Source organism: Leiobunum rupestre, chromosome 2, assembly GCF_980474605.1.
Source record: "Leiobunum rupestre chromosome 2, qqLeiRupe1.1.hap1, whole genome shotgun sequence".
Lineage (NCBI taxonomy): Eukaryota > Metazoa > Arthropoda > Arachnida > Opiliones > Sclerosomatidae > Leiobunum > Leiobunum rupestre.
In genome coordinates, this window is record NC_143385.1 from 2929829 (window position 1) to 2954028 (window position 24200).

Here is a 24200-nt window from a genome sequence, read left to right on the forward strand (position 1 = left end):
CCCCACACATTTATTTTTTACAGTATTTGAAAAGATTCTGTTTAAAATTATCAAATACGTAAGACAAGAAGCACCCGGTTTCGATTTCCTCAGATTTGCAATTCAATCGGAAAATTTAGAACATCCAATTAACATTAAATTTATTAAAATTGATCAGTTAACTGTTTCTCGAATATTTAACCATATAGCTCGCGTTGCTCAATCGAAAAAAGATTTCTTACTAGATGGAGAAATTAAATTTAGTATAATTCTTTTGAAATCCCCACAGAAAATGGGAAAAAAATGTTTAGCTTTAAAAAACAGAGACATTATCGATCTTGATGCTTTTTTGAAAACTAAAGCCAATTTTTACTATATAAACAATATCGATAATTTGTGCGTGGCGAGAGCTCTTGTGGTCGGAGTAAAACTTTGTGAAATTGCCGAGTACAAAAAGAAAAAACTTCCATTAACAAGTGTTCTTAAAGAATATCGAACCTTAACATACTTTCGTAGTAAATTACAAACTAAAACCGCTAAGAAATTACACGATGATGTAGGAATTGCTCTAGGCGCTGTAGAAATTGGGGATATAGCTAAATTTCAATCATATTTAGCCCAAAAGTATCAGATAATAATATTTAACGCCACGGAAAATTTTCAAATTTATTTCAAGGGTTTTCCCCCTTCAGAGAACAAAATTCTACTTGTAAAAATTGGGACGCACGTTCATTTAGCTAAAAATCTACATTCCATTTGGGGCGGTGTAGCTTCGTGTTTAGATTGTGAAAAAAAATTTTATTCTACCGCTCGTAGGAACAAACACCACTGTTTTGACACTAGAAATATTAAATGTAAAAGGTGTTTAGGTCGAGATTTTCACGAAATTTTAGAAATTCCTTTAATTCGTTGTAAACTTTGCAATAGATATTTAAAACAAGGGGAATGTTACAGTTTTCACCTAAAAAATGAAACTTGCAAGCTTTTCCACAGATGCGAAAAATGCTGTGTTCAATTTGAAACTTCAAAAACTCACAAATGTGAAACAGCTTGCGAGTCTTGTAAAATTGATCATCCTCCAAACCAACATTATGTTAAACAGTCGACATTTAAAAAGAATCCAAGATCCTATGTATATTTCGATATTGAAACTATAATTGAGAATAATGTGCATAAACCAATTCTCTTAGTGACCCAAAGTGAAATTTTAAATCAGCCTGTGGAAACTACGGTTTTTGAAGGACAATATTGTGTAAATAACTTCCTCAATTTTTTGTTTCAACATGAAACTATTTTACTTACGGATGGGAAACGTAAGAGAAAAAAAATTAGGCCGAAATTTACCAACCTCATCGTAATGGCCCATAATCTAAGATCTTTCGACGGAATGTTTATTATTTCTAAATTAATTAATCATGTCATTCCCGAGGTTATTTACGATGGAGCCAAGATACTCACTATTTATATTAAAGGAGTAGACATTCGTTTTGTAGATTCTTTGAACTATGTTAGTGCTCCTTTAAGACATTTTCCTAAAATGTTTTCTTTGCCTCAAGCTAAAAGATATTTTCCCTATATTTTTTGGACGAAAGACACTTTGAACTATTCAGGTAAAATTCCGGACGAAAAATACTTTGAACCCCATAAAATGAAAGAATTTGAATACCGAGAATTTAAAAAATGGTATTCACACAAACAGCTCGAACCGGTCTATTGTATTAAATCAGAATCCAGAGCGTATTGTCTTTTAGATTGTAATTTATTACGCTTAGCTATGCAGAAATTTCGCATCTTATATAAAGAACTAATTGAAATTGATATCAGTAATTATGGGGGTATTTCTCTTTCCGGGGCACTTAATAATGTATTTATCGACAAGTTTTTAGAACCATATACCTTATGTACTATTCCTGCTATCGGTTTGGCAAGTAGACAGAATCAAAGCGAGATTGCATTAAAATATTTATTTTGGTACGAGAAGGAAAATAATTTAATTTTGCAAACGGTCAGATCCGCGGCTGGGGAACAGGCTGTAGGTCCGTATTTTGTAGATGGCTACTGTGAAAATCCACCCATAGTAATTGATGTAAAGGGTGATTTCTGGCACGGTTGTCCAAAACATTTTTCTGGCTCGAGCTTTAATTCAATTGTCGGAAAATCATTCAAAGAAATTAGAGAAAGAGAATTAGATCGAAAAGAATTTATTGAACAAAATTTACCAAACCACACATATATTCAAATTTTTGAATGTGAGATATTAGAACTGTTGAGAAAAAATACCGAGGCGAAAGCATTTTTTAATACAATTAAAATTATTCCTAAAATTAACCCTAGAGATTCGCTAGTAGGTGGCCGTGTAGAAACAATTAAGCTGTACCATGAAATTGAACCCTTACTTGGAGAACAAATCAGATATTTTGACTTTTGTAGTCTGTATGCCTATTGTTTACAAAAAATGGAGTACGGTTGTAAAAATGTTAAAGTTATCACACACAATTTTGATTATGCCCCAGACGCGTATTTTGGAATAATTGGTTGTCGAATCCTCCCCCCCAGAGACCTATACTTACCCGTTCTTCCATACCGATTTAATAAAAAACTTTATTATCCTTTATGCAGAAGTTGTGTAATAAATAATGACGAAAAATGTACCCACAGTATTGACGAACGCGCTATAACGGTAGTCTTACCCTCGGTGGAAATCTACTACTCAATAAAAGAATGTAACTACAAACTGTTAGAAATTTTCGAAGTATACCATTACAATATTACAACTAATTTTTTCAAACCATATATAGACATTTTTTTTAAAGCAAAAGTTAAAAATTCAGGATTTCCACCCAATATTAAAACATATCAAGAGCAAAAAGAGTATTTAGACGCGATATACGAAGCTGATGGAGTAAGGTTAGAGCCTGAGGAAATTGTTGATAACCCATCCTTAAGAACTTCCGCGAAATTGGCGCAAAATTCGTTATATGGCAGAATGGCGTTAAGAATGGACAAATCATCAACTAAAATTATACATAGATACTCCCAATTAACCGAGATTATAGCAGACACATCGAATAAATTAACAGACTTTAATTTAATCAACAACGATGTTGCCATGGTAAGCTATAAAAAAAAAGTGAGCTAGCTCCAACATTTTCAAAAGGTAATGTTATTGTGGCTTCCTTTGTCACCAGTTACGGGCGTATTCATCTGCATAAGTTAATTAATAAGTTAGGAAAGCGTGTAATTTATTATGACACTGACGGAATAAAATTTACACATAAACCACACGAGTGGCTACCCCCCCTTGGTGGTAATTTAGGTGAACTTACGTGCGAGACTCCGAATTCATATATCACAAAATTCGTATCAACTGGACCAAAAAGCTACAGCTATAAACTTGAAAATAATCGGACAATTATAAAACTTAAAGGAATAACTCTTACCAGGGAAAATTCAGACATCATACATTTCGATTCTTTTAAACAAATGATTTTTGTGCCAAATACCGAGTTTAAGGTTAAAATTCCCTTTAACGTAATAAAAGATAAGTACAAAATGCTTTTACGTGTTGTCAACTTAAGTAAAACTTTCAAAAAGACTTTTTGTAAACGTGTGCTACAAGATAATATTTCTAGTGTCCCCTACGGTTATTTAGAATGTGAAAATGATGAATTGTAAAATAAAGTTGTCTTTTAATTATAAATCTAAAAAACATGTAACAAAAAAACTTGCAAAACAGGTGTCATTTAACAACATAGTTATCGTAAATGAAATCTCTTCTGAAAATCGAGTAAATACTTTATTTTTAAATAACTTAAGATTTAAACTTTTAACTTCCAAAATTGAATTTTTACTAAAAAACGGGAATTAATAATTTTTTTTGGTGAAGGAGATATTATGATTTTATTTTTAATTCAAAATGTTATTTTTGTATGTTATTTTGAAACTTTATATAACTGGTGAAGGGATAGTTTTGATAAGAAAAATATTATACTTTTAATAAAATAATTTTTTAAATTTAAAAATGTGTTTGTTTATTTTTTCATATATTCTATAAAATAGTCCATGCACTATCAAAATACGTAGTATGTTGTCTTTGTTTAAACAGTAATGTCTTATATAAAATTTCTTTCACCGTTTCGAATGATGGTGTCAGGCCCTACTATGTCGGGCAAGTCAGCATGGACGAACTCACTAATTAGATGGAGGAATGAATTAATTGATAAACCTCCTATTAAAATTATTTATTGTTATTCGGTTTGGCAATCAGGTTACCACGATTTATCTCAGTTTTTAACCGATATAGAGTTTATTCAAGGACTTCCTCCAATGGACAGCGAGTTCTGGGAATCAAATAGAAATTCTTTACTTATTATTGACGACTTATCAGAAGATCTTTACAAAAATGATCAAATTGCTAAATTAGTTACAGTAGACAGTCATCATTATGAAATTTCAGTCGTATTAATCTCACAAACCCTATTTCCTCGAGGCAAACAATCTCGTTTAATCTCTCTTAATATGTCATATCTAAATCTATTTAAATCTCCTCGAGATCTAAGTCAAATCCAATATCTGGCCAATCAAATATCTCCAAATAATACAAAAATAATTAAAATGGCCTACGATATGGCTACTAGAGAACCTTACAATTCACTATTTATAGACACATCTGTTACCACTCCAGATAGCTTACGATTAAGATCGTACACATTTAATCAAATCGGACCACAAATGGTGGTTTTTTCCAATAATAAATAATTTACTATATTATTATCAAGTTCATTAAAGAAAATGACACCAAAAAAGACAGTACGTAAAAAAACTACTCCTATTGCAAATCCCTCTGACAGGTTTAAAACACACTATCCATATTTAAATTTATTGTATAAATCTAAAGGAGGGATACGTAAAAATTTATTAGCTAACAGTTCTCCAAAGCAATTAAAAGCCTTACAGACCGTTTGCAAAAACTTGAAAGGGGGTGGAATTATATTATCTAAAGCCAAAAAAAAAACAACTTTCTAAATATAAAAAAACAATACGGTTCTTAGCCAGTCCGAATATTTCGCAAAAAAAGAAGCGTGCTCTAATAATTCAGAAAGGTACGGGATTCTTCATACCGGCTTTATTAGGCTCTATTGTTCCTTTAATTGCCAATTTATTCAATAAAAGATAAAATGAAAAAAATGATTTTAGTTCCCGCATCGAGTGTCGGACAAATATCTCAAGAAAATAAACAGCTTGTTTCTCCCCAGGAAACGTATTATAACTTATTAGATAATGAGTTGCAAAATATATTAACTTCTAATTTAAACAGTCGTTCCAAATTACGAGAATTTCTAAAAATACTGAGCGAGGCCCGGGAGATGAGAAAAGCGATTCCGGTACCTAAGGTTGAAATTACAAACTTTCAAGCACCCGTACCTGTTGCTCCATTAAATTCCCCGTTCACCTCGCAAATTTATTCACCTTTCAAAACGCCCGAGGGAGTTAACGCTGGCGACGCTGCGGAGCTGCGTTTAAATACTATGACACGCAAAATGAAAGAATATCTCAGCGAGAGAGAAAACGAGCAGAGTAGAAAATTCCCGAGTCTCTTAAAAAATGTAGAATCTTGGAAGAGGAAAGCATCTACGCCGATTGTTAAGCAACAAAAGACAATTACCGATAATAGAATGCATAAACGATTAAATCGAGAAAATGAAATATTTGAAGAATACTTAGAAAATACCGATATTGGAAGTCAATTAAGCCAGGAAGATGATTGGGATCGAGAGCTGTCTTTGGAGGAGGGTGCTGTCGGTGGTGTTTCAATATCGCCGCAAAGAAAATTAAAATTACCATCCCCCAAAAAATCGCCAAGTCCTAAAAGACAGACCCGCCCTCCTTCTCGTTGGCAAGAATAATAAAAATGTGTAAAAATAATTATGTGTAAAATAAATAAACATTTTTTTTATTTTAAACAAATTGATTTATTTCGTTTCCACTCTTTCATCAAATGAATACATATATTCAACAACGCTAAACTATCATTTCTTTTTAAATCGAAATTATACAATTCGTTAATTATTTTACTGTAAGAAATCCCCACACATCTCGAGGTTATAAAATAAATTACATGAGGTCCGCAGTTTTGGCTTTTATTTGATTGAAATTTATGAGTATTGTGTCGAATACGCTTGCTATATCGCTCTAGCAAAAATCCATAGTCACAATGTGATCTTCCTAGAGAACAAAAAAAGTCCAGAGTGTCGCCCGATTTGTAAACAGCCGTCCAATGAGACCCTGGAAGCGTATCAGGATCGGTGTTGATTACGAAACAATATGATTTTTTTTTAATTGGAACTTTTGGTAATCTATTAGCGGGAAACACTCCGATAAATTTATCTCTCGAGCGGGGGTCACACTTAAGTATAGATTGGATTTGATTAGTGTTCATCTTTCACGTTACTGTCAAAATGCATAATTTCTCATATTGATCTTTTGTTAAGTTGATTCCTCTGATAGATGGTTTCAAACTCCCGTCTTCTTTTTTAAAATGTCGCACGTCGAAAGTTTCGTTACATTTTACAAGGTACGTGTCTCTTCCTAAATCGTAGGCTTTGTCGCAAACTCCAATATCTAAGCTGTATTCGGGACTTCTTTTTTTAAATTTCATCGCGGATGTTACTATTGTTGCGCTCACGCCAAATATTACAATCGCGAGACCCAGGAGAATGTGTACCCTACCCATGGATAACAAAATGTTGAATAAAGACTTTAGCGCTCTACACTTGAATTTTAACTATTTCTTGAGCGTAAAAAGCTCCTTTAATTATATTGCCGGTCAAATCTTTCACAATATACATACAGGGATCTCTCGTAATTACTCTATGAATTTCAAATATTTCGGCTGTAAACGTTCCCTTGTATGCTTTATCAAATGTTGTTTTTGCAACGGCTAATCGAACTTTATCCCCAATTTTTAAATTTGCCTTTCCAATCATACTAAGATTGCCATAGTTTTTTTCCCAAATTGCCGATTCATTGTTTTTATTGACATCTTTAGGGGCGATTCCCGTTGTTGAATGTTTTCGAGCGTTATAAGATTTTGCAATTAATGGTAGTTTATTAAGATAGTGTAAATCGCCGGTCTTGGTAATTATTTTAAAAATTTTAGATTTTACCGTGCGAACGAATCTCTCAACCATAGAAGCCTTTTTCTCGGAGTACGTGAGGTAATGGTGGATGTTATAACGCTTTAAGAGAGCGCGAAATGGGGCGTTTCGAAATTCTGTCCCTGCGTCGGTACATAAATTAAGGGGTACCCGTTTTTTGAAAATCTCTCTAAAGGCCTTCACAATCTCGCTCGAGGTTTTATTTTTAATTGGCAGAATAAAAGCGAATTTGCTTAATATATCCTGAACTAATAACGTATAGCGGTAATTTTTATTAAAGGTTTGTAAAATAGGGAGGTCTAATAAATCGGCCATAAATGTCTCGTCAATAGTTGTTACATATAATTTGTTACGTTTAAAATTTAACCTCCTAGCTCTGTGTTGTGTGTAGGTTGGTTGTTTACTGAGAAAATTTTTAATTTCTTTTTCCGAAATTTTGAGAAATTTTTTTTTAAAGTAACACTGTCAGAATAACTGTATGGGCTTTCAACATCGTAATAAACTTTACTTAATTGTTTGTCTGTTTTTGACAACACCATCTTTAAATGTGTGAATAGAAATAATAAAAACAAACTATAGTAAAAGTTTTTATTTTAATAAATTAAATCACATTTTAAGTTTGAAACATTTTGTACAATATCAAAATATAATTGACTTTCTACTATTAAGGGATCAAGACCAAATTCCTTTAGGAATCTTACCACAATATGATCGTAGTTTAATTGGGGGATAGCTATTAATATCATATTTTCCACTCGGTCTTCAAAATTTGTGCTAAATCCTAGTTTACAAGAGACATCGTGAGCAATCGAAGATTTACAATGCGGATTCTCACAATTTTCGGTAATTTCAAACATTTTATCCGTAAGCTCATGTACAATTATGTCACGCATAATATTTTTTGCCGACAAAATTAAATTAATTTCCTGATCGATTGTATGTTTACAATGTTTTAATCTTTTCCACCCTGCTTGGTTGAGATTAAAACCATAATTTGTTGAATAAAAAAGATGATACAAATGGTTTTTTCCTCTGGCACAAGCGCGTACATCCACGAGTTTTTCCTTTTGTCCCTTGAAACAGTCGATTTTTATCTTTGAACCTTCAAGAGGAAGCCAGGTGTGAAAACTAGCAACTTGGTCTTCAAAAAAATCAGTTATTTCCTTTTCGAATGTGAATAGAGATTGCCAGGCTTCCAAATTCAGTTCAAATTCGGCGCAAGTGTCTAGTCGGTAAATTTTGATGGATGGATTTACATAACCTAGCACCGTTACTTCTTGTTTGGGTGAGAGACTGTGAGTTCGAGACATCTTTACCACTACGATTTCGCGAAACAACTAACCAATCTTTGCCCTCGTTGATTGATTTTATTCCGTAATATACGTAACTTGACGCTCTTGGTTAATGACAAATCGGTTTTCGTATTCTCCAATAATAATTATGTTTTGAATATTAGTTAAGGGGGAAGAAAACTTCATTACCATCCGTAAACTACCATTTCGTTGAATTGAGAGGTTGTTAGAGTTTGCCGAGGAATCGTAAGTTAAATCAAACGCGAATAATGTATTACCGTTTTTATAATTTTCGTAATCAATAAAATTACCAGAGTTATTTCCGATTAAATCCATTGCCGAGAATAGTGAATAATACGACCTAGTGTAAAGGTTTTTATTAAAATCTGGAGTTAGAGCAGTTTCTGGTATATTCTGGTCGTCTAATGAAAGTTGTAAGAACGAGAGATTATTATGGTTAAATTGAAAGGGATTTTCTCTACTAGATCCATTGTAAGCTGAATTGTTTACCATTCCGATTATTACACGATTTGGAATTTTACCTAAAAAAATATTTGACTTCACGAAATCGCTCGCGCCTGCTGAAATTGTTAGAGTTTTAACAACAGTTTGTGTTAGATCGTACAAAGCCCTCTGTTTGTGCAATATCGCATTATGTGCCAGCTGGAGATCTGGATTTACGAGAATATGTTTAGCAGTAAGAACCGCTTCTTCGATAATCAATCTATATTTGATATTAACATCTTCTTGTGAAATAATTATAAATTGATCGGAATTTTTCAAGAGTCAAATTCTTAAATTCACTTTGTTTAAAAGAAATTTGTCTATTTTACAAGAGTCTACATGAAGTCTACCCATATATTCACAAACTTTCGATCCCCCAATATCTTTACTTCTTTTTAAAATTCCATTGTTTTTTTATCTTTATGAACATCGTTAAACGCTAGCGTTGGGTCGCAAAACCCGTCTTCGTAATAGCCCTCGGCGGTTTTGTAAGATTGTTTGGATCCCTTATCAAAATTTAAAACTGTTGCTAAATATGCTAAATATGGGTAGCAGTTGTTGCTAGATTGTACTAAAGTCTCATTCATAAACACGTCTATTTGGCTAAAAATAGAATGCAATGGAAGATTACATAATGATACTTTTTTTTCGGCTGCTGGAATATCTATTAAAACACCGTTTTGTTCTTTTTTAACCCGAATTCGAATTTTAAGCATCAAGTTTGACATGTCAATATAATAATAATTAGACAAGGGAGCTATAGGGAAATAGTCTACAAATTTATTCCCCTCAATATTACCATTAATCAGGGGTTCGTTAAAAAGCTCTAACTCTGAACACATAGATTCAAATTGAGGCATAATGCTTTAGTCAAGAAAATCGGTTTTTGTTCTCTTGCGTTTTCTTTGCTTATTGCGTAATTTTGATTTGCGCTTCTTTACTCTTCGAGCTCCAGAGCCTTTCTGTGTATTTAATATGGTATCACCGAGACTATTTAAAAGATTTGTTCCAGCAATTTTACTATTTTTTTTTAACGACTCCTTAAAATTTTGACCCGCAACAACATCGTCCATTATCCTTTTCCCCATAACCAACCCTTGAATACCGAGTGATTTAGCTACGGGTCGAAAAAGAGGTGTTACGAATCTTGCTAAACTTTTAAAAATTGACCCAAATCCACGTCCCGTCTGATATTGGCTTCCTCGAAAGACGTTATATCCGCGTCCTGTTTGAACATAATGATGATAATATCTTTCCATGATGAGCTTGTTTTAAGTGTACTTTAGACTAAGCATCCAGTCTTTTAAATATTAATTTAATAATAGTCTTGCCTGTTTTATATGGTAGGAGTTCACCGTAATCCGACCTTAAAGAAATTTCTATAGTCTGTATTTGATCGTAGAGAACTGGAAAATGGTCTAAAAAATGAAATCTTTCAACCTGTGCTCGATTTTTATTTTCGTTTAATTTGATAATTCTCAGCAGGGGGGTATTAGTGTGTCCTGTTATTATAGGTTGTATAATATTTGTATAGACATAAATTCCGGATATTCCGTGGTTGAGATCTGCGGGGTACATACCTATTTCGTTAAAAAGAGGCCTTTCAATTTGATTGTTTGAAAAACCTAACATTCGCCCGAGTTTGGGGTTATCTATTGGAAAGGTTAAAAAACTGTTTCCACCCAAACCTTTAACTGAAACTGTCGAATCTTAATTAAAATTAAACTCGAATTTAGCCCAACTCTGATGTGGCAATGATTGTTTCATTGCTAATAAAATATCATCAATAGTGTGGTACACACCAGTTGGAATTCGACAATGGAATTTGTCTACAATATTTAGTTTATTATTTTTACCATGTTCGTAATTGTGGAAATCAATATCACGTTTTTGTCGTCGACTATTCTCAACTCTGTTTAAATCGTTTCGAAAAATTATAAAATTAGCCGTATTATCTAATTCTAATCTAATTTGAAGAGGGTCTAATGCTTTGCTTTTATAAACTGAGGATATATAATCTACTTTGTACTCAATTTGTAAGAGGTCTGCTAGAGGACCGAATATTTTAATTTCCAACCCACTCATTAACTCAATTTGAAAATAATAATTTCCATTTTCTTTGAAAATAAAAAATCCAGCCTTAAGTGAGATATGCCAATCAAAATATTTTTGAAGTTCATTCAAAATTTTGAAATGAACAGATAACGGTTTAAAATTCCCGCTTAAATCTTTATCAGACTCGTAATAGTTGCGTTCAAACGTATAACTGTCATTTTCCCAGTTAGGGTGTTCGATTGGAAAATTTTTATTGTACCTAAAATCTATAACAGATTCCTCATCTGACATAAATTTTTCCTCATACACTTTTAAAGGATTTTGACTGCTAATTACACCATTTTGAAATTCTGGCGCGTTTATATTAAAAATATTTGCTAATCTCCCCGTGAAGGCCATCTGTAGATCTTTAGGAAATGAAATTCTTAAGTAATGACCTCGATTTATTTCTTCTATTGCATAACTAATTTCGTACCGATTCAAAGGGGGGAAGTTAGTCGCCTGTTGAATCTCGTTTTTTAATTGCCTATGCAAAGATAATGGGATAATATTTCCAAAATCATCTCTCTGACCTTCAAATAAAAAAGGCTGGATAATTGATACGGAATAGAAAGCCCAATCGTCCTGCTCAAATTGCGGTATTTTTGTAGTCTCAATACGTATGTCGATAAAATTGTTGCGCGAATTAAAAGTAATATTATTTAAATTATTTAACGGTCCAAATTTTTGATTACCCGTAAAATAAGTGTCTGTTGGAATTTTAAAAAGATCTGCTAATGGATTTTGAAATTTAATTTCCATCCCTACCGGTATTTCTAAATTAAAATATAAATTATCTTCATCATCGGAAGATATTGCGGTTTTTAATCCATCAAACTGTCTTGGTTTACATCGTTCTAATAAATGGCGTATAATTAAGTGTAATGTGAACGGTTGAATTTCATTATTATATTGTCTTTCTCCCTCATATCTGCCCGCCTCAAAAACAATCGCGTAATTATTCCATTGTATTTGTTTAATAACAGGCTGAGATGGTGGATTAACTGGTATTGGGAGAGAACTTGGTAGATTATTTTCTTCGGAAGGATTTAAAACTTTTGGTTGGTTGACGTCTTCATTAAAATTTAGAATTAAAGGTTCTGTTGGTAAAATGTTGTTTAGATTTTCTTCTGGTTTCAAATTTGGCTTTTCTTCTAAATTTGTTTTTGGTTCAAGTTTTGGTTTTTCCTCTTGTTTCACTTCTGGTTTTAGTTTCGGTTTCTTGTTAATTTTCTGTTTTTTTTTTCTCCTGGGATGTGATTGTATTTCTTCCACGGGAATTTGTCGTGGTAAATATTTTTGTTGATATTTATTCACAACTAACGCTTTTTTAATTCGTACTTCGATAAAATTTGTTGCGTAAGTTAAAGAAATAGTTTTGGCGTGATTCGAGAGAGGATAATTAGAAAGATAATCACTGTCGACAAAATCATTTTCTCGAAATTCCAGAACAGACGCTAGGGGCGATGCTTGAGGTATTCTTACTTGCACATCTTTTTGTAACTGTATTTTTAATTTTGAACTGTCTTCGTTTTCATCAACTTTTACCGTATTCATATGTATTTTTCCTTTAAGTGTTTGATTGGCCTCAATAGTTTTAGCAAACTCGTTGAGTATATTATTTTGAAGAGATGTTGGAATATTATTCTTATTTCGATCTAGATCACCCTCGTAACGTTTGGGTGGAATTTCAATTTTAATATAATCCCATTGATTTTCTTCGGGTGAAATAACATCTGACACGTGCCCTACTTGGAAATGCGAATACTCATTTGTTATATTCGAATAAGTTTCAGGAAGAATTATTTCTGCTAATGCACAAGACCATTTTTCATTGTTAAAATTTAATGGTTTTGATAATTGAACATTAAAGTTAGAAGGCGTATTTTCCGGGTAAATATCGGGTGATGCGTTCGAAGGTAGAAATACTACAAAACTTGACATCTTTATAATGACAGTTTCAGTTGGGCGACATCTCGTTTTATACTAATAAAAGATTTAGCGTGATAGATCGAAAGGATTGGGATTTGAACTTGAGACTGTTTGAATAGCGTCCTGCAACGCTACCGATCTACCACGCTAAACCTTAACATGAAAGAGTTAAAATATCTATTTTACGTAGGAAAAATAATCACAATATATTATAAAATCAGCTTTATTCACATATTTTCAATCATTTGACAAGTTTGTTCAAGATTTTCCAAAACCTCAATGGGTGTTTCAACTTTATTAAGAGTTAAAATTTGATTATTTTTACAATATTCTTGAAAAAAATAATAGCTTCCATCTGCTCATCAGATGGCATGACAAAGTCCGGTGGAAATACAACATTTGATTTCATTGTTGAATTTAAAGTTTCTTCACTCTTAATACCAGTTGTCTTTTTTTTACGATGAATTTTCTTTGGAGTTCCAGTACCATTAACAAACTCGTTTAACCATTCTTAATGTTTTACGTTAAACTCGTTCAAATAATCAATAATTTGATCGTCTAATATTTCTTCTTTGGATGTATATTCTGGTTTCTTTGAATGAAGACAATCGCAAACATCAATACGAATTTGATTTTTATAACTACTCGATAAGTGATCCATTAAGTGTTGCTTAAAAATTGTCTTGTCAAGATATTGTTCTTGACAAATCCAGCATTTAACACTAAAGTTTAAATTATCAAAGAAATTAAAAGCGTGTTTGCGACATGGCTCATTATAATAACAAGGATTCTCGGTAGGCGATTTGCATTTAATTTCTGGTGTCCCCATAAATAACTTCATTTTTTTAACCTTTAAAGAGCTCGATTTTTGAGACGTCTTACGCTTACACATATCCTTTGATGTTAAATATAAAAACCATTATTATTTATAGAAATAGTTATTATCGCAAGTTTAGACACGTTTATTAGCTGTTTAAAGTATTTTGGGTGGGGCCAAAACCGCCAAGGGTATAAAGCGAAGGTCGCGAATTCGTTTCCCCATCTCGCAAATAACTAATTAGCATTTTAAACGGCGAAAAAACGAAAAAACGAAAAAAACGATATCAAAAGTAATTTAACATAAGTATTTGGTGGGGTCACATATTACCGCCGATATCTCGGTTCGACCTTGTCCGATCGTGACCAAACTTGTTGGGGTGATAGACCGAGGCTTAGTGGTTGTGGACAGGCGTCGAGGTCAAGGATCATCTTCAAGGTGAAATTTGAGATTGAAATTAAAATATTATGTTGATTTTTTTCCAAGGACAAAAATTTTTGTTTTTGGAAATATTTTGGGGGTGTCTTGGGGGGGTTGTTTTGGTGGTCATCTTGGCGGCCATCTTGGAAATAAAAGCGCTAAGTTTTAGTCTCCTACTACTAGCGAAGATTATTGAAACCAAAAACCCGAAGGCACCGCCGAGATCCGAACTCAGGATCGCCTGTTTACTAGACAGGCGCTTTAACCAAATAAGCCACGGCGCCACGGTTAACGCGGTTGAACGACAGTTTTTGCAAAATGCAAGTGAAGATTATAGAAAACAATAACCCGAAGGCACCGCCGAGATTCGAACTCAGGATCTCCTGTTTACTAGACAGACGCTTTAACCAACTAAGCCACGGCGCCACGTTTAACGCGGTTGAATGACAGTTTTTGCAAAATGCCAAGTGAAGATTATAGAAAACAACAACCCGAAGGCACCGCCGAGATTCGAACTCAGGATCTCCTGTTTACTAGACAGGCGCTTTAACCAACTAAGCCACGGCGCCACTGTTAACGCGGTTAAACGACAGTTTTTGCAAAATTCCGAGCGAAGATTATAGAAAACATGAAACCGAAGGCACCGCCGAGATTCGAACTCAGGATCTCCTGTTTACTAGACAGGCGCTTTAACCAACTAAGCCACGGCGCCACGGTTAACGCGGTTGAATGACAGTTTTTGCAAAATTCCGAGCGAAGATAATAGAAAACATGAAACCGAAGGCACCGCCGAGATTCGAACACAGTATCTCCTGTTTACTAGACAGGCGCTTTAACCAACTAAGCCACGGCGTCACGATTAACGCGGTTGAACGACAGTTTTTGCAAAATGCCAAGCGAAGATTATAGAAAACAATAACCCGAAGGCACCGCCGAGATTCGAACTCAGGATCTCCTGTTTACTAGACAGGCGCTTTAACCAACTAAGCCACGGCACCACGGTCAACGCGGTTGAACGACAGTTTTTGCAAAATGCCAAGCTAAGATAATAGAAAACATGAAACCGTAGGCACCGCCGAGATTCGAACTCAGGATCTCCTGTTTACTAGACAGGCGCTTTAACCAACTAAGCCACGGCGCCACGGTTAACGCGGTTGAATGACAGTTTTTGCAAAATTCCGAGCGAAGATTATAGAAAACATGAAACCGAAGGCACCGCCGAGATTCGAACTCAGGATCTTCTGTTTACTAGACAAACGCTTTAACCAACTGAGCCACGGCGCCACGGTTAGCGCGGTTGAATGACAGTTTTTTGGAAAATTCCGAGCGAAGATTATAGAAAACATGAAACCGAAGGCACCGCCGAGATTTGAACTCAGGATCTTCGGTTTACTAGACAGGCGCTTTAACCAACTAAGCCACGGCGCCACGGTTAACGCGGTTAAATGACAGTTTTTGCAAAATTCCGAGCGAAGATTATAGAAAACATGAAACCGAAGGCACCGCCGAGATTTGAACTCAGGATCTCCTGTTTACTAGACAGGCGCTTTAACCAACTAAGCCACGGCGCCACGGTTAACGCGGTTGAATGACAGTTTTTGCAAAATTCCGAGCGAAGATTATAGAAAACATGAAACCGAAGGCACCACCGAGATTCGAACTCAGGATCTCCTGTTTACTAGACAGGCGCTTTAACCAACTAAGCCACGGCGCCACGGTTAACGCGGTTGAATGACAGTCTTTGCAAAATGCCACCGAAGATTTTAGAAAACAATAACCAAAGCACCGCCGAGATTCGAACTCAGGATCTCCTGTTTACTAGACAGGCGCTTTAACGAACTAAGCCACGGCGCCACGGTTAACGCGGTTGAATGACAGTTTTTGCAAAATTCCGAGCGAAGATTATAGAAAACATGAAACCGAAGGCACCGCCGAGATTTGAACTCAGGATCTCCTGTTTACTAGACAGGCGCTTTAACCAACTAGCCCACGGCGGGACGGTTAACGCGGTTGAATGACAGTTTTTGCAAAATTCCGAGCGAAGATTATAGAAAACATGAAACCGAAGGCACCGCCGAGATTCGAACTCAGGATCTCCTGTTTACTAGACAGGCGCTTTAACCAACTAAGCCACGGCGCCACGGTTAACACGGTTGAATGACAGTTTTTGCAAAATGCCACCGAAGATTATAGAAAACAATAACCAAAGCACCGCCGAGATTAAAACTTAGGATCTCCTGTTTACTAGACAGGCGCTTTAACGAACTAAGCCACGGCGCCACGGTTAACGCGGTTGAATGACAGTTTTTGCTAAATTCCGAGCGAAGATTATAGAAAACATGAAACCGAAGGCACCGCCGAGATTCGAACTCAGGATCTCCTGTTTACTAGACAGGCGCTTTAGCCAACTAAGCCACGGCGCCACGGTTAACGCGGTTGAATGACAGTTTTTGCAAAATTCCGAGCGAAGATTATAGAAAACATGAAACCGAAGGCACCGCCGAGATTTGAACTCAGGATCTCCTCTTTACTAGACAGGCGCTTTAACGAACTAAGCCACGGCGCCACGGTTAACGCTGTTAAATGACAGTTTTTGCAAAATTCCGAGCGAAGATTATAGAAAACATGAAACCGAAGGCACCGCCGAGATTCGAACTCAGGATCTCCTGTTTACTAGACAGGCGCTTTAACCAACTAAGCCACGGCGCCACGGTTAACACGGTTGAATGACAGTTTTTGCAAAATGCCACCGAAGATTATAGAAAACAATAACCAAAGCACCGCCGAGATTAAAACTTAGGATCTCCTGTTTACTAGACAGGCGCTTTAACGAACTAAGCCACGGCGCCACGGTTAACGCGGTTGAATGACAGTTTTTGCAAAATTCCGAGCGAAGATTATAGAAAACATGAAACCGAAGGCACCGCCGAGATTCGAACTCAGGATCTCCTGTTTACTAGACAGGCGCTTTAGCCAACTAAGCCACGGCGCCACGGTTAACGCGGTTGAATGACAGTTTTTGCAAAATTCCGAGCGAAGATTATAGAAAACATGAAACCGAAGGCACCGCCGAGATTTGAACTCAGGATCTCCTCTTTACTAGACAGGCGCTTTAACGAACTAAGCCACGGCGCCACGGTTAACGCTGTTAAATGACAGTTTTTGCAAAATTCCGAGCGAAGATTATAGAAAACATGAAACCGAAGGCACCGCCGAGATTCGAACTCAGGATCTCCTGTTTACTAGACAGGCGCTTTAACCAACTAAGCCACGGCGCCACGGTTAACACGGTTGAATGACAGTTTTTGCAAAATTCCCAGCGAAGATTATAGAAAACATGAAACCGAAGGCACCGCCGAGATTCGAACTCAGGATCTCCTGTTTACTAGACAGGCGCTTTAACTAACTAAGCCACGGCGCCACGGTTAACGCGGTTGAATGACAGTTTTTGAAAAATTCCAAGCGAAGATTATAGAAAACATGAAACCGAAGGCACCGCCGAGATTCGAACTCAGGATCTCCTGTTTACTAGACAAGCGCTTTAAACAACTAAGCCACGGCGCCACGGTTAACGCGGTTGAATGACAGTCTTTGCAAAATGCCACCGAAGATTTTAGAAAACAATAACCAAAGCACCGCCGAGATTCGAACTCAGGATCTCCTGTTTACTAGACAGGCGCTTTAACGAACTAAGCCACGGCGCCACGGTTAACGCTGTTAAATGACAGTTTTTGCAAAATTCCGAGCGAAGATTATAGAAAACATGAAACCGAAGGCACCGCCGAGATTCGAACTCAGGATCTCCTGTTTACTAGACAGGCGCTTTAACCAACTAAGCCACGGCGCCACGGTTAACACGGTTGAATGACAGTTTTTGCAAAATTCCCAGCGAAGATTATAGAAAACATGAAACCGAAGGCACCGCCGAGATTCGAACTCAGGATCTCCTGTTTACTAGACAGGCGCTTTAACTAACTAAGCCACGGCGCCACGGTTAACGCGGTTGAATGACAGTTTTTGAAAAATTCCAAGCGAAGATTATAGAAAACATGAAACCGAAGGCACCGCCGAGATTCGAACTCAGGATCTCCTGTTTACTAGACAGGCGCTTTAACCAACTAAGCCACGGCGCCACGGTTAACGCGGTTGAATGACAGTTTTTGCAAATTTCCGAGCGAAGATTATAGAAAACATGAAAACGAAGGCACCGCCGAGATTCGAACTCAGGATCTCCTATTTACTAGAATGGCGCTTTAACCAACTAAGCCACGGCGCCACGGTTAACGCGGTTGAATGACAGTTTTTGCAAAATTCCGAGCAAAGATTATAGAAAACATGAAACCGAAGGCACCGCCGAGATTCGAACTCAGGATCTCCTGTTTACTAGACAGGCGCTTTAACCAACTAAGCCACGGCACCACAGATAACGCGGTTGAATGACAGTTTTTGCAAATTGCCACCGAAGATTATAGAAAACATGAAACCGAAGGCACCGCCGAGATTCGAACTCAGGATCTCCTGTTTACTAAACAGGCGCTTTAACTAACTAAGCCACGGCGCCACGGTTAACGCGGTTGAATGACAGTTTTTGCAAAATTCCGAGCGAAGATTATAGAAAACATGAAACCGAAGGCACCGCCGAGATTCGAACTCAGGATCTCCTGTTTACTAGACAGGCGCTTTAACCAACTAAGCCACGGCGCCACGGTTAACGCGGTTGAATGACAGTTTTTGCAAAATTCCGAGCGAAGATTATAGAAAACATGAAACCGACGGCACCGCCGAGATTCGAACTCAGGATCTCCTGTTTACTAGACAGGCGCTTTAACCAACTAGCCCACGGCGGGACGGTTAACGCGGTTGAATGACAGTTTTTGCAAAATTCCGAGCGAAGATTATAGAAAACATGAATCCGAAGGCACCGCCGAGATTTGAACTCAGGATCTCCTGTTTACTAGACAGGCGCTTTAACCAACTAGCCCACGGCGGGACGGTTAACGCGTTTGAATGTCAGTTTTTGCAAAATTCCGAGCGAAGATTATAGAAAACATGAAACCGAAGGCACCGCCGAGATTTGAACTCAGGATCTCCTGTTTACTAGACAGGCGCTTTAACCAACTAGCCCACGGCGGGACGGTTAACGCGGTTGAATGACAGTTTTTGCAAAATTCCGAGCGAAGATTATAGAAAACATGAAACCGAAGGCACCGCCGAGATTCGAACTCAGGATCTCCTGTTTACTAGACAGGCGCTTTAACCAACTAAGCCACGGCGCCACGGTTAACACGGTTGAATGACAGTTTTTGCAAAATGCCACCGAAGATTATAGAAAACAATAACCAAAGCACCGCCGAGATTCGAACTTAGGATCTCCTGTTTCCTAGACAGGCGCTTTAACGAACTAAGCCACGGCGCCACGGTTAACGCGGTTGAATGACAGTTTTTGCAAAATTCCGAGCGAAGATTATAGAAAACATGAAACCGAAGGCACCGCCGAGATTCGAACTCAGGATCTCCTGTTTACTAGACAGGCGCTTTAACCAACTAAGCCACGGCGCCACGGTTAACGCGGTTGAATGACAGTTTTTGCAAAATTCCGAGCGAAGATTATAGAAAACATGAAACCGAAGGCACCGCCGAGATTTGAACTCAGGATCTCCTCTTTACTAGACAGGCGCTTTAACCAACTAACCCACGTTGTGACGGTTAACGTGGTTGAATGACCGTTTTTGCAAAATTCCGAGCGAAGATTATAGAAAACATGAAACCGAAGTCACCGCCGAGATTCGAACTCAGGATCTCCTGTTTACTAGACAGGCGCTTTAACGAACTAAGCCACGGCGCCACGGTTAACGCGGTTAAATGACAGTTTTTGCAAAATTCCGATCGAAGATTATAGAAAACATGAAACCGAAGGCACCGCCGAGTTTCGAATTCAGGATCTCCTGTTAACTAGACAAGCGCTATAACCAACTAAGCCACGGCGCCACGGTTAACGTGGTTGAATGACAGTTTTTGCAAAATGCCACCGAAGATTATAGAAAACAATAACCAAAGCACCGCCGAGATTCGAACTTAGGATCTCCTGTTTACTAGACAGGCGCTTTAACCAACTAAGCCACGGCGCCACGGTCAACGCGGTTGAATGACAGTTTTTGCAAAATTCCGAGCGAAGATTATAGAAAACATGAAACCGAAGGCACCGCCGAGATTCGAACTCAGGATCTCCTGTTTACTAGACCGGCGCTTTAACCAACTAAGCCACGGCGCCACGGTCAACGCGGTTGAATGACAGTTTTTGCAAAATTCCGAGCGAGCATTAGAGAAAACATGAAACCGAAGGCACCGCCGAGATTTGAACTAAGGATCTCCTGTTTACTAGACAGGTGCTTTAACCAACTAACCCACGGCGGGACGGTTAACGCGGTTGAATGACAGTTTTTGCAAAATTCCGAGCGAAGATTATAGAAAACATGAAACCGAAGGCACCGCCGAGGTTCGAACTCAGGATCTCCTGTTTACTAGACAGACGCTTTAACCAACTAAGCCACATCGCCACGGTTAACGCGGTTGAATGACAGTTTTTGCAAAATGCCGAACGAAGATTATAGAAAACATGAAGCCGAAGGCACCGCCGAGTTTCGAATTCAGGATCTCCTGTTAACTAGACAAGCGCTATAACCAACTAAGCCACGGCGCCACGGTTAACGTGGTTGAATGACAGTTTTTGCAAAATGCCACCGAAGATTATAGAAAACAATAACCAAAGCACCGCCGAGATTCGAACTTAGGATCTCCTGTTTACTAGACAGGCGCTTTAACCAACTAAGCCACGGCGCCACGGTCAACGCGGTTGAATGACAGTTTTTGCAAAATTCCGAGCGAAGATTATAGAAAACATGAAACCGAAGGCACCGCCGAGATTCGAACTCAGGATCTCCTGTTTACTAGACCGGCGCTTTAACCAACTAAGCCACGGCGCCACGGTCAACGCGGTTGAATGACAGTTTTTGCAAAATTCCGAGCGAGCATTAGAGAAAACATGAAACCGAAGGCACCGCCGAGATTTGAACTAAGGATCTCCTGTTTACTAGACAGGTGCTTTAACCAACTAACCCACGGCGGGACGGTTAACGCGGTTGAATGACAGTCTTTGCAAAATTCCGAGCGAAGATTATAGAAAACATGAAACCGAAGGCATCGCCGAGATTTGAACTCAGGATCTACTGTTTACTAGACAGGCGCTTTAACCAACTAACCCACGGTGTGACGGTTAACGCGGTTGAATGACCGTTTTTGCAAAATTCCGAGCGAAGATTATAGAAAACATGAAACCGAAGGCACCACCGAGATTCGAACTCAGGATCTCCTGTTTACTAGACAGGCGCTTTAACAAACTAAGCCACGGCGCCACGGTTAACGCGGTTCAATGACAGTTTTTGCAAAATTCCGAGCGAAGATTATAGAAAACATGAAACCGAAGGCACCGCCGAGATTCGAACTCAGGATCTCCTGTTTACTAGACAGGCGCTTTAACCAACTAAGCGCCACGGTCAACGTGGTTGAATGACAGTTTTTGCAAAATTCCAAGCGAAGATTATAGAAAACATGAAACCGAAGGCACCGCCGAGATTCGAACTCAGGATCTCCTGTTTACTAGACAGGCGCTTTAACCAACTAAGCCACGGCGCCACGGTCAACGCGGTTGAATGACAGTTTTTGCAAAATTCCGAGCGAAGATTATAGAAAACATGAAACCGAAGTTACCGCCGAGATTCGAACTCAGGATCTCCTGTTTACTAGACAGTTGCTTTAACCAACTAACCCACGGCGGGACGGTTCACGCGGTTGAATGACAGTTTTTGCAAAATTCCGAGCGAAGATTATAGAAAACATGAAACCGAAGGCATCGCCGAGATTCGAACTCAGGATCTCCTGTTTACTAGAAAGGCGCTTTAACCAACTAAGCCACGGCGCCACGGTTAACGCGGTTGAATAACAGTTTTTGCAAAATTCCGAGCGAAGATTATAGAAAACATGAAACCGAAGGCACCGCCGAGATTCGAACTCAGGATCTCCTGTTTACTAGACAGGCGCTTTAACCAACTAAGCCACGGCGCCACGGTTAACACGGTTGAATGACAGTTTTTGCAAAATTCCCAGCGAAGATTATAGAAAACATGAAACCGAAGGCACCGCCGAGATTCGAACTCAGGATCTCCTGTTTACTAGACAGGCGCTTTAACCAACTAAGACACGGCGCCGCGGTTAACGCGGTTGAATGACAGTTTTTGCAAAATTCCGAGCGAAGATTATAGAAAACATGAAACCGAAGGCACCGCCGAGATTCGAACTCAGGATCTCCTGTTTACTAGACAGGCGCTTTAACCAACTAAGCCACGGCACCACAGATAACGCGGTTGAATGACAGTTTTTGCAAATTGCCACCGAAGATTATAGAAAACATGAAACCGAAGGCACCGCCGAGATTCGAACTCAGGATCTCCTGTATACTAGACAGGCGCTTTAAACAACTAAGCCACGGCGCCACGGTTAACGCGGTTGAATGACAGTTTTTTTGCAAAATTCCGAGCGAAGATTATAGAAAACATGAAACCGAAGGCACCGCCGAGATTCGAACTCAGGATCTCCTGTTTACTAGACAGGCGCTTTAACCAACTAAGCCACGGCGCCACGGTTAACGCGGTTGAATGACAGTTTTTGAAAAATTCCAAGCGAAGATTATAGAAAACATGAAACCGAAGGCACCGCCGAGATTCGAACTCAGGATCTCCTGTTTACTAGACAGGCGCTTTAACCAACTAAGCCACATCGCCACGGTTAACGCGGTTGAATGACAGTTTTTGCAAAATGCCGAACGAAGATTATAGAAAACATGAAGCCGAAGGCACCGCCGAGTTTCGAACTCAGGATCTCCTGTTAACTAGACAAGCGCTATAACCAACTAAGCCACGGCGCCACGGTTAACGTGGTTGAATGACAGTTTTTGCAAAATGCCACCGAAGATTATAGAAAACAATAACCAAAGCACCGCCGAGATTCGAACTCAGGATCTCCTGTTTACTAGACAGGCGCTTTAACTAACTAAGCCACGGCGCCACGGTTAACGCGGTTGAATGACAGTTTTTGCAAAATTCCGAGCGAAGATTATAGAAAACATGAAACCGAAGGCACCGCCGAGATTTGAACAAAGGATCTCCTGTGTACTAGACAGGTGCTTTAACCAACTAACCCACGGCGGGACGGTTAACGCGGTTGAATGACAGTCTTTGCAAAATTCCGAGCGAAGATTATAGAAAACATGAAACCGAAGGCATCGCCGAGATTTGAACTCAGGATCTCCTGTTTACTAGACAGGTGCTTTAACCAACTAACCCACGGCGGGACGGTTCACGCGGTTGAATGACAGTTCTTGCAAAATTCCGAGCGAAGATTATAGAAAACATGAAACCGAAGGCATCGCCGAGATTCGAACTCAGGATCTCCTGTTTACTAGAAAGGCGCTTTAACCAACTAAGCCACGGCGCCACGGTTAACGCGGTTGAATGACAAATTTTGCAAAATTCCGAGCGAAGATTATAGAAAACATGAAACCGAAGGCACCGCCGAGATTCGAACTCAGGATCTCCTGTTTACTAGACAGGCGCTTTAACCAACTAACCCACGGCGCCACGGTTAACACGGTTGAATGACAGTTTTTGCAAAATTCCCAGCGAAGATTATAGAAAACATGAAACCGAAGGCACCGCCGAGATTCGAACTCAGGATCTCCTGTTTACTAGACAGGCGCTTTAACGAACTAAGCCACGGCGCCACGGTTAACGCGGTTGAATGACAGTTTTTGCAAAATTCCGAGCGAAGATTATAGAAAACATGAAACCGAAGGCACCGCCGAGATTCGAACTCAGGATCTCCTGTTTACTAGACAGGCGCTTTTACCAACTAAGCCACGGCGCCACGGTTAACACGGTTGAATGACAGTTT

The 24200-nt window shown here is 38.4% G+C and overlaps 43 non-coding genes across 43 annotated transcripts; all 43 read right to left on the reverse strand.

Moving 5' to 3' along the window:
* Positions 1-14547: 14547 nt before the first annotated feature.
* On the reverse strand, positions 14548-14621 carry TRNAT-AGU (transfer RNA threonine (anticodon AGU)). Its single transcript has one exon. It is a non-coding gene; the product is annotated as a tRNA-Thr (tRNA).
* A 69-nt stretch (positions 14622-14690) lies between these two features.
* Positions 14691-14764, reverse strand: TRNAT-AGU (transfer RNA threonine (anticodon AGU)). The gene has a single exon. It is a non-coding gene; the product is annotated as a tRNA-Thr (tRNA).
* A 69-nt stretch (positions 14765-14833) lies between these two features.
* Positions 14834-14907, reverse strand: TRNAT-AGU (transfer RNA threonine (anticodon AGU)). The gene has a single exon. It is a non-coding gene; the product is annotated as a tRNA-Thr (tRNA).
* A 212-nt stretch (positions 14908-15119) lies between these two features.
* On the reverse strand, positions 15120-15193 carry TRNAT-AGU (transfer RNA threonine (anticodon AGU)). Its single transcript has one exon. It is a non-coding gene; the product is annotated as a tRNA-Thr (tRNA).
* A 69-nt stretch (positions 15194-15262) lies between these two features.
* On the reverse strand, positions 15263-15336 carry TRNAT-AGU (transfer RNA threonine (anticodon AGU)). Its single transcript has one exon. It is a non-coding gene; the product is annotated as a tRNA-Thr (tRNA).
* A 69-nt stretch (positions 15337-15405) lies between these two features.
* On the reverse strand, positions 15406-15479 carry TRNAT-AGU (transfer RNA threonine (anticodon AGU)). The gene has a single exon. It is a non-coding gene; the product is annotated as a tRNA-Thr (tRNA).
* Positions 15480-15692: 213 nt separating this feature from the next.
* TRNAT-AGU (transfer RNA threonine (anticodon AGU)) lies at positions 15693-15766 on the reverse strand. The gene has a single exon. It is a non-coding gene; the product is annotated as a tRNA-Thr (tRNA).
* A 69-nt stretch (positions 15767-15835) lies between these two features.
* Positions 15836-15909, reverse strand: TRNAT-AGU (transfer RNA threonine (anticodon AGU)). The gene has a single exon. It is a non-coding gene; the product is annotated as a tRNA-Thr (tRNA).
* A 66-nt stretch (positions 15910-15975) lies between these two features.
* Positions 15976-16049, reverse strand: TRNAT-AGU (transfer RNA threonine (anticodon AGU)). The gene has a single exon. It is a non-coding gene; the product is annotated as a tRNA-Thr (tRNA).
* Positions 16050-16261: 212 nt separating this feature from the next.
* On the reverse strand, positions 16262-16335 carry TRNAT-AGU (transfer RNA threonine (anticodon AGU)). The gene has a single exon. It is a non-coding gene; the product is annotated as a tRNA-Thr (tRNA).
* Positions 16336-16544: 209 nt separating this feature from the next.
* Positions 16545-16618, reverse strand: TRNAT-AGU (transfer RNA threonine (anticodon AGU)). Its single transcript has one exon. It is a non-coding gene; the product is annotated as a tRNA-Thr (tRNA).
* A 212-nt stretch (positions 16619-16830) lies between these two features.
* On the reverse strand, positions 16831-16904 carry TRNAT-AGU (transfer RNA threonine (anticodon AGU)). The gene has a single exon. It is a non-coding gene; the product is annotated as a tRNA-Thr (tRNA).
* A 209-nt stretch (positions 16905-17113) lies between these two features.
* On the reverse strand, positions 17114-17187 carry TRNAT-AGU (transfer RNA threonine (anticodon AGU)). Its single transcript has one exon. It is a non-coding gene; the product is annotated as a tRNA-Thr (tRNA).
* Positions 17188-17399: 212 nt separating this feature from the next.
* Positions 17400-17473, reverse strand: TRNAT-AGU (transfer RNA threonine (anticodon AGU)). The gene has a single exon. It is a non-coding gene; the product is annotated as a tRNA-Thr (tRNA).
* Positions 17474-17542: 69 nt separating this feature from the next.
* On the reverse strand, positions 17543-17616 carry TRNAT-AGU (transfer RNA threonine (anticodon AGU)). Its single transcript has one exon. It is a non-coding gene; the product is annotated as a tRNA-Thr (tRNA).
* Positions 17617-17685: 69 nt separating this feature from the next.
* On the reverse strand, positions 17686-17759 carry TRNAT-AGU (transfer RNA threonine (anticodon AGU)). Its single transcript has one exon. It is a non-coding gene; the product is annotated as a tRNA-Thr (tRNA).
* Positions 17760-17825: 66 nt separating this feature from the next.
* Positions 17826-17899, reverse strand: TRNAT-AGU (transfer RNA threonine (anticodon AGU)). Its single transcript has one exon. It is a non-coding gene; the product is annotated as a tRNA-Thr (tRNA).
* Positions 17900-17968: 69 nt separating this feature from the next.
* On the reverse strand, positions 17969-18042 carry TRNAT-AGU (transfer RNA threonine (anticodon AGU)). Its single transcript has one exon. It is a non-coding gene; the product is annotated as a tRNA-Thr (tRNA).
* A 69-nt stretch (positions 18043-18111) lies between these two features.
* TRNAT-AGU (transfer RNA threonine (anticodon AGU)) lies at positions 18112-18185 on the reverse strand. The gene has a single exon. It is a non-coding gene; the product is annotated as a tRNA-Thr (tRNA).
* A 69-nt stretch (positions 18186-18254) lies between these two features.
* TRNAT-AGU (transfer RNA threonine (anticodon AGU)) lies at positions 18255-18328 on the reverse strand. Its single transcript has one exon. It is a non-coding gene; the product is annotated as a tRNA-Thr (tRNA).
* Positions 18329-18540: 212 nt separating this feature from the next.
* Positions 18541-18614, reverse strand: TRNAT-AGU (transfer RNA threonine (anticodon AGU)). The gene has a single exon. It is a non-coding gene; the product is annotated as a tRNA-Thr (tRNA).
* Positions 18615-18682: 68 nt separating this feature from the next.
* On the reverse strand, positions 18683-18756 carry TRNAT-AGU (transfer RNA threonine (anticodon AGU)). The gene has a single exon. It is a non-coding gene; the product is annotated as a tRNA-Thr (tRNA).
* A 69-nt stretch (positions 18757-18825) lies between these two features.
* Positions 18826-18899, reverse strand: TRNAT-AGU (transfer RNA threonine (anticodon AGU)). Its single transcript has one exon. It is a non-coding gene; the product is annotated as a tRNA-Thr (tRNA).
* Positions 18900-19397: 498 nt separating this feature from the next.
* On the reverse strand, positions 19398-19471 carry TRNAT-AGU (transfer RNA threonine (anticodon AGU)). The gene has a single exon. It is a non-coding gene; the product is annotated as a tRNA-Thr (tRNA).
* A 209-nt stretch (positions 19472-19680) lies between these two features.
* Positions 19681-19754, reverse strand: TRNAT-AGU (transfer RNA threonine (anticodon AGU)). The gene has a single exon. It is a non-coding gene; the product is annotated as a tRNA-Thr (tRNA).
* Positions 19755-20249: 495 nt separating this feature from the next.
* On the reverse strand, positions 20250-20323 carry TRNAT-AGU (transfer RNA threonine (anticodon AGU)). Its single transcript has one exon. It is a non-coding gene; the product is annotated as a tRNA-Thr (tRNA).
* Positions 20324-20392: 69 nt separating this feature from the next.
* Positions 20393-20466, reverse strand: TRNAT-AGU (transfer RNA threonine (anticodon AGU)). The gene has a single exon. It is a non-coding gene; the product is annotated as a tRNA-Thr (tRNA).
* Positions 20467-20678: 212 nt separating this feature from the next.
* TRNAT-AGU (transfer RNA threonine (anticodon AGU)) lies at positions 20679-20752 on the reverse strand. Its single transcript has one exon. It is a non-coding gene; the product is annotated as a tRNA-Thr (tRNA).
* Positions 20753-20961: 209 nt separating this feature from the next.
* Positions 20962-21035, reverse strand: TRNAT-AGU (transfer RNA threonine (anticodon AGU)). Its single transcript has one exon. It is a non-coding gene; the product is annotated as a tRNA-Thr (tRNA).
* A 69-nt stretch (positions 21036-21104) lies between these two features.
* Positions 21105-21178, reverse strand: TRNAT-AGU (transfer RNA threonine (anticodon AGU)). The gene has a single exon. It is a non-coding gene; the product is annotated as a tRNA-Thr (tRNA).
* A 355-nt stretch (positions 21179-21533) lies between these two features.
* Positions 21534-21607, reverse strand: TRNAT-AGU (transfer RNA threonine (anticodon AGU)). Its single transcript has one exon. It is a non-coding gene; the product is annotated as a tRNA-Thr (tRNA).
* Positions 21608-21813: 206 nt separating this feature from the next.
* TRNAT-AGU (transfer RNA threonine (anticodon AGU)) lies at positions 21814-21887 on the reverse strand. Its single transcript has one exon. It is a non-coding gene; the product is annotated as a tRNA-Thr (tRNA).
* Positions 21888-22242: 355 nt separating this feature from the next.
* On the reverse strand, positions 22243-22316 carry TRNAT-AGU (transfer RNA threonine (anticodon AGU)). The gene has a single exon. It is a non-coding gene; the product is annotated as a tRNA-Thr (tRNA).
* Positions 22317-22385: 69 nt separating this feature from the next.
* TRNAT-AGU (transfer RNA threonine (anticodon AGU)) lies at positions 22386-22459 on the reverse strand. The gene has a single exon. It is a non-coding gene; the product is annotated as a tRNA-Thr (tRNA).
* Positions 22460-22528: 69 nt separating this feature from the next.
* On the reverse strand, positions 22529-22602 carry TRNAT-AGU (transfer RNA threonine (anticodon AGU)). The gene has a single exon. It is a non-coding gene; the product is annotated as a tRNA-Thr (tRNA).
* Positions 22603-22670: 68 nt separating this feature from the next.
* On the reverse strand, positions 22671-22744 carry TRNAT-AGU (transfer RNA threonine (anticodon AGU)). Its single transcript has one exon. It is a non-coding gene; the product is annotated as a tRNA-Thr (tRNA).
* A 71-nt stretch (positions 22745-22815) lies between these two features.
* Positions 22816-22889, reverse strand: TRNAT-AGU (transfer RNA threonine (anticodon AGU)). Its single transcript has one exon. It is a non-coding gene; the product is annotated as a tRNA-Thr (tRNA).
* A 69-nt stretch (positions 22890-22958) lies between these two features.
* On the reverse strand, positions 22959-23032 carry TRNAT-AGU (transfer RNA threonine (anticodon AGU)). The gene has a single exon. It is a non-coding gene; the product is annotated as a tRNA-Thr (tRNA).
* Positions 23033-23101: 69 nt separating this feature from the next.
* Positions 23102-23175, reverse strand: TRNAT-AGU (transfer RNA threonine (anticodon AGU)). The gene has a single exon. It is a non-coding gene; the product is annotated as a tRNA-Thr (tRNA).
* Positions 23176-23241: 66 nt separating this feature from the next.
* Positions 23242-23315, reverse strand: TRNAT-AGU (transfer RNA threonine (anticodon AGU)). Its single transcript has one exon. It is a non-coding gene; the product is annotated as a tRNA-Thr (tRNA).
* A 498-nt stretch (positions 23316-23813) lies between these two features.
* Positions 23814-23887, reverse strand: TRNAT-AGU (transfer RNA threonine (anticodon AGU)). Its single transcript has one exon. It is a non-coding gene; the product is annotated as a tRNA-Thr (tRNA).
* Positions 23888-23956: 69 nt separating this feature from the next.
* Positions 23957-24030, reverse strand: TRNAT-AGU (transfer RNA threonine (anticodon AGU)). The gene has a single exon. It is a non-coding gene; the product is annotated as a tRNA-Thr (tRNA).
* A 69-nt stretch (positions 24031-24099) lies between these two features.
* On the reverse strand, positions 24100-24173 carry TRNAT-AGU (transfer RNA threonine (anticodon AGU)). The gene has a single exon. It is a non-coding gene; the product is annotated as a tRNA-Thr (tRNA).
* Positions 24174-24200: the final 27 nt, after the last annotated feature.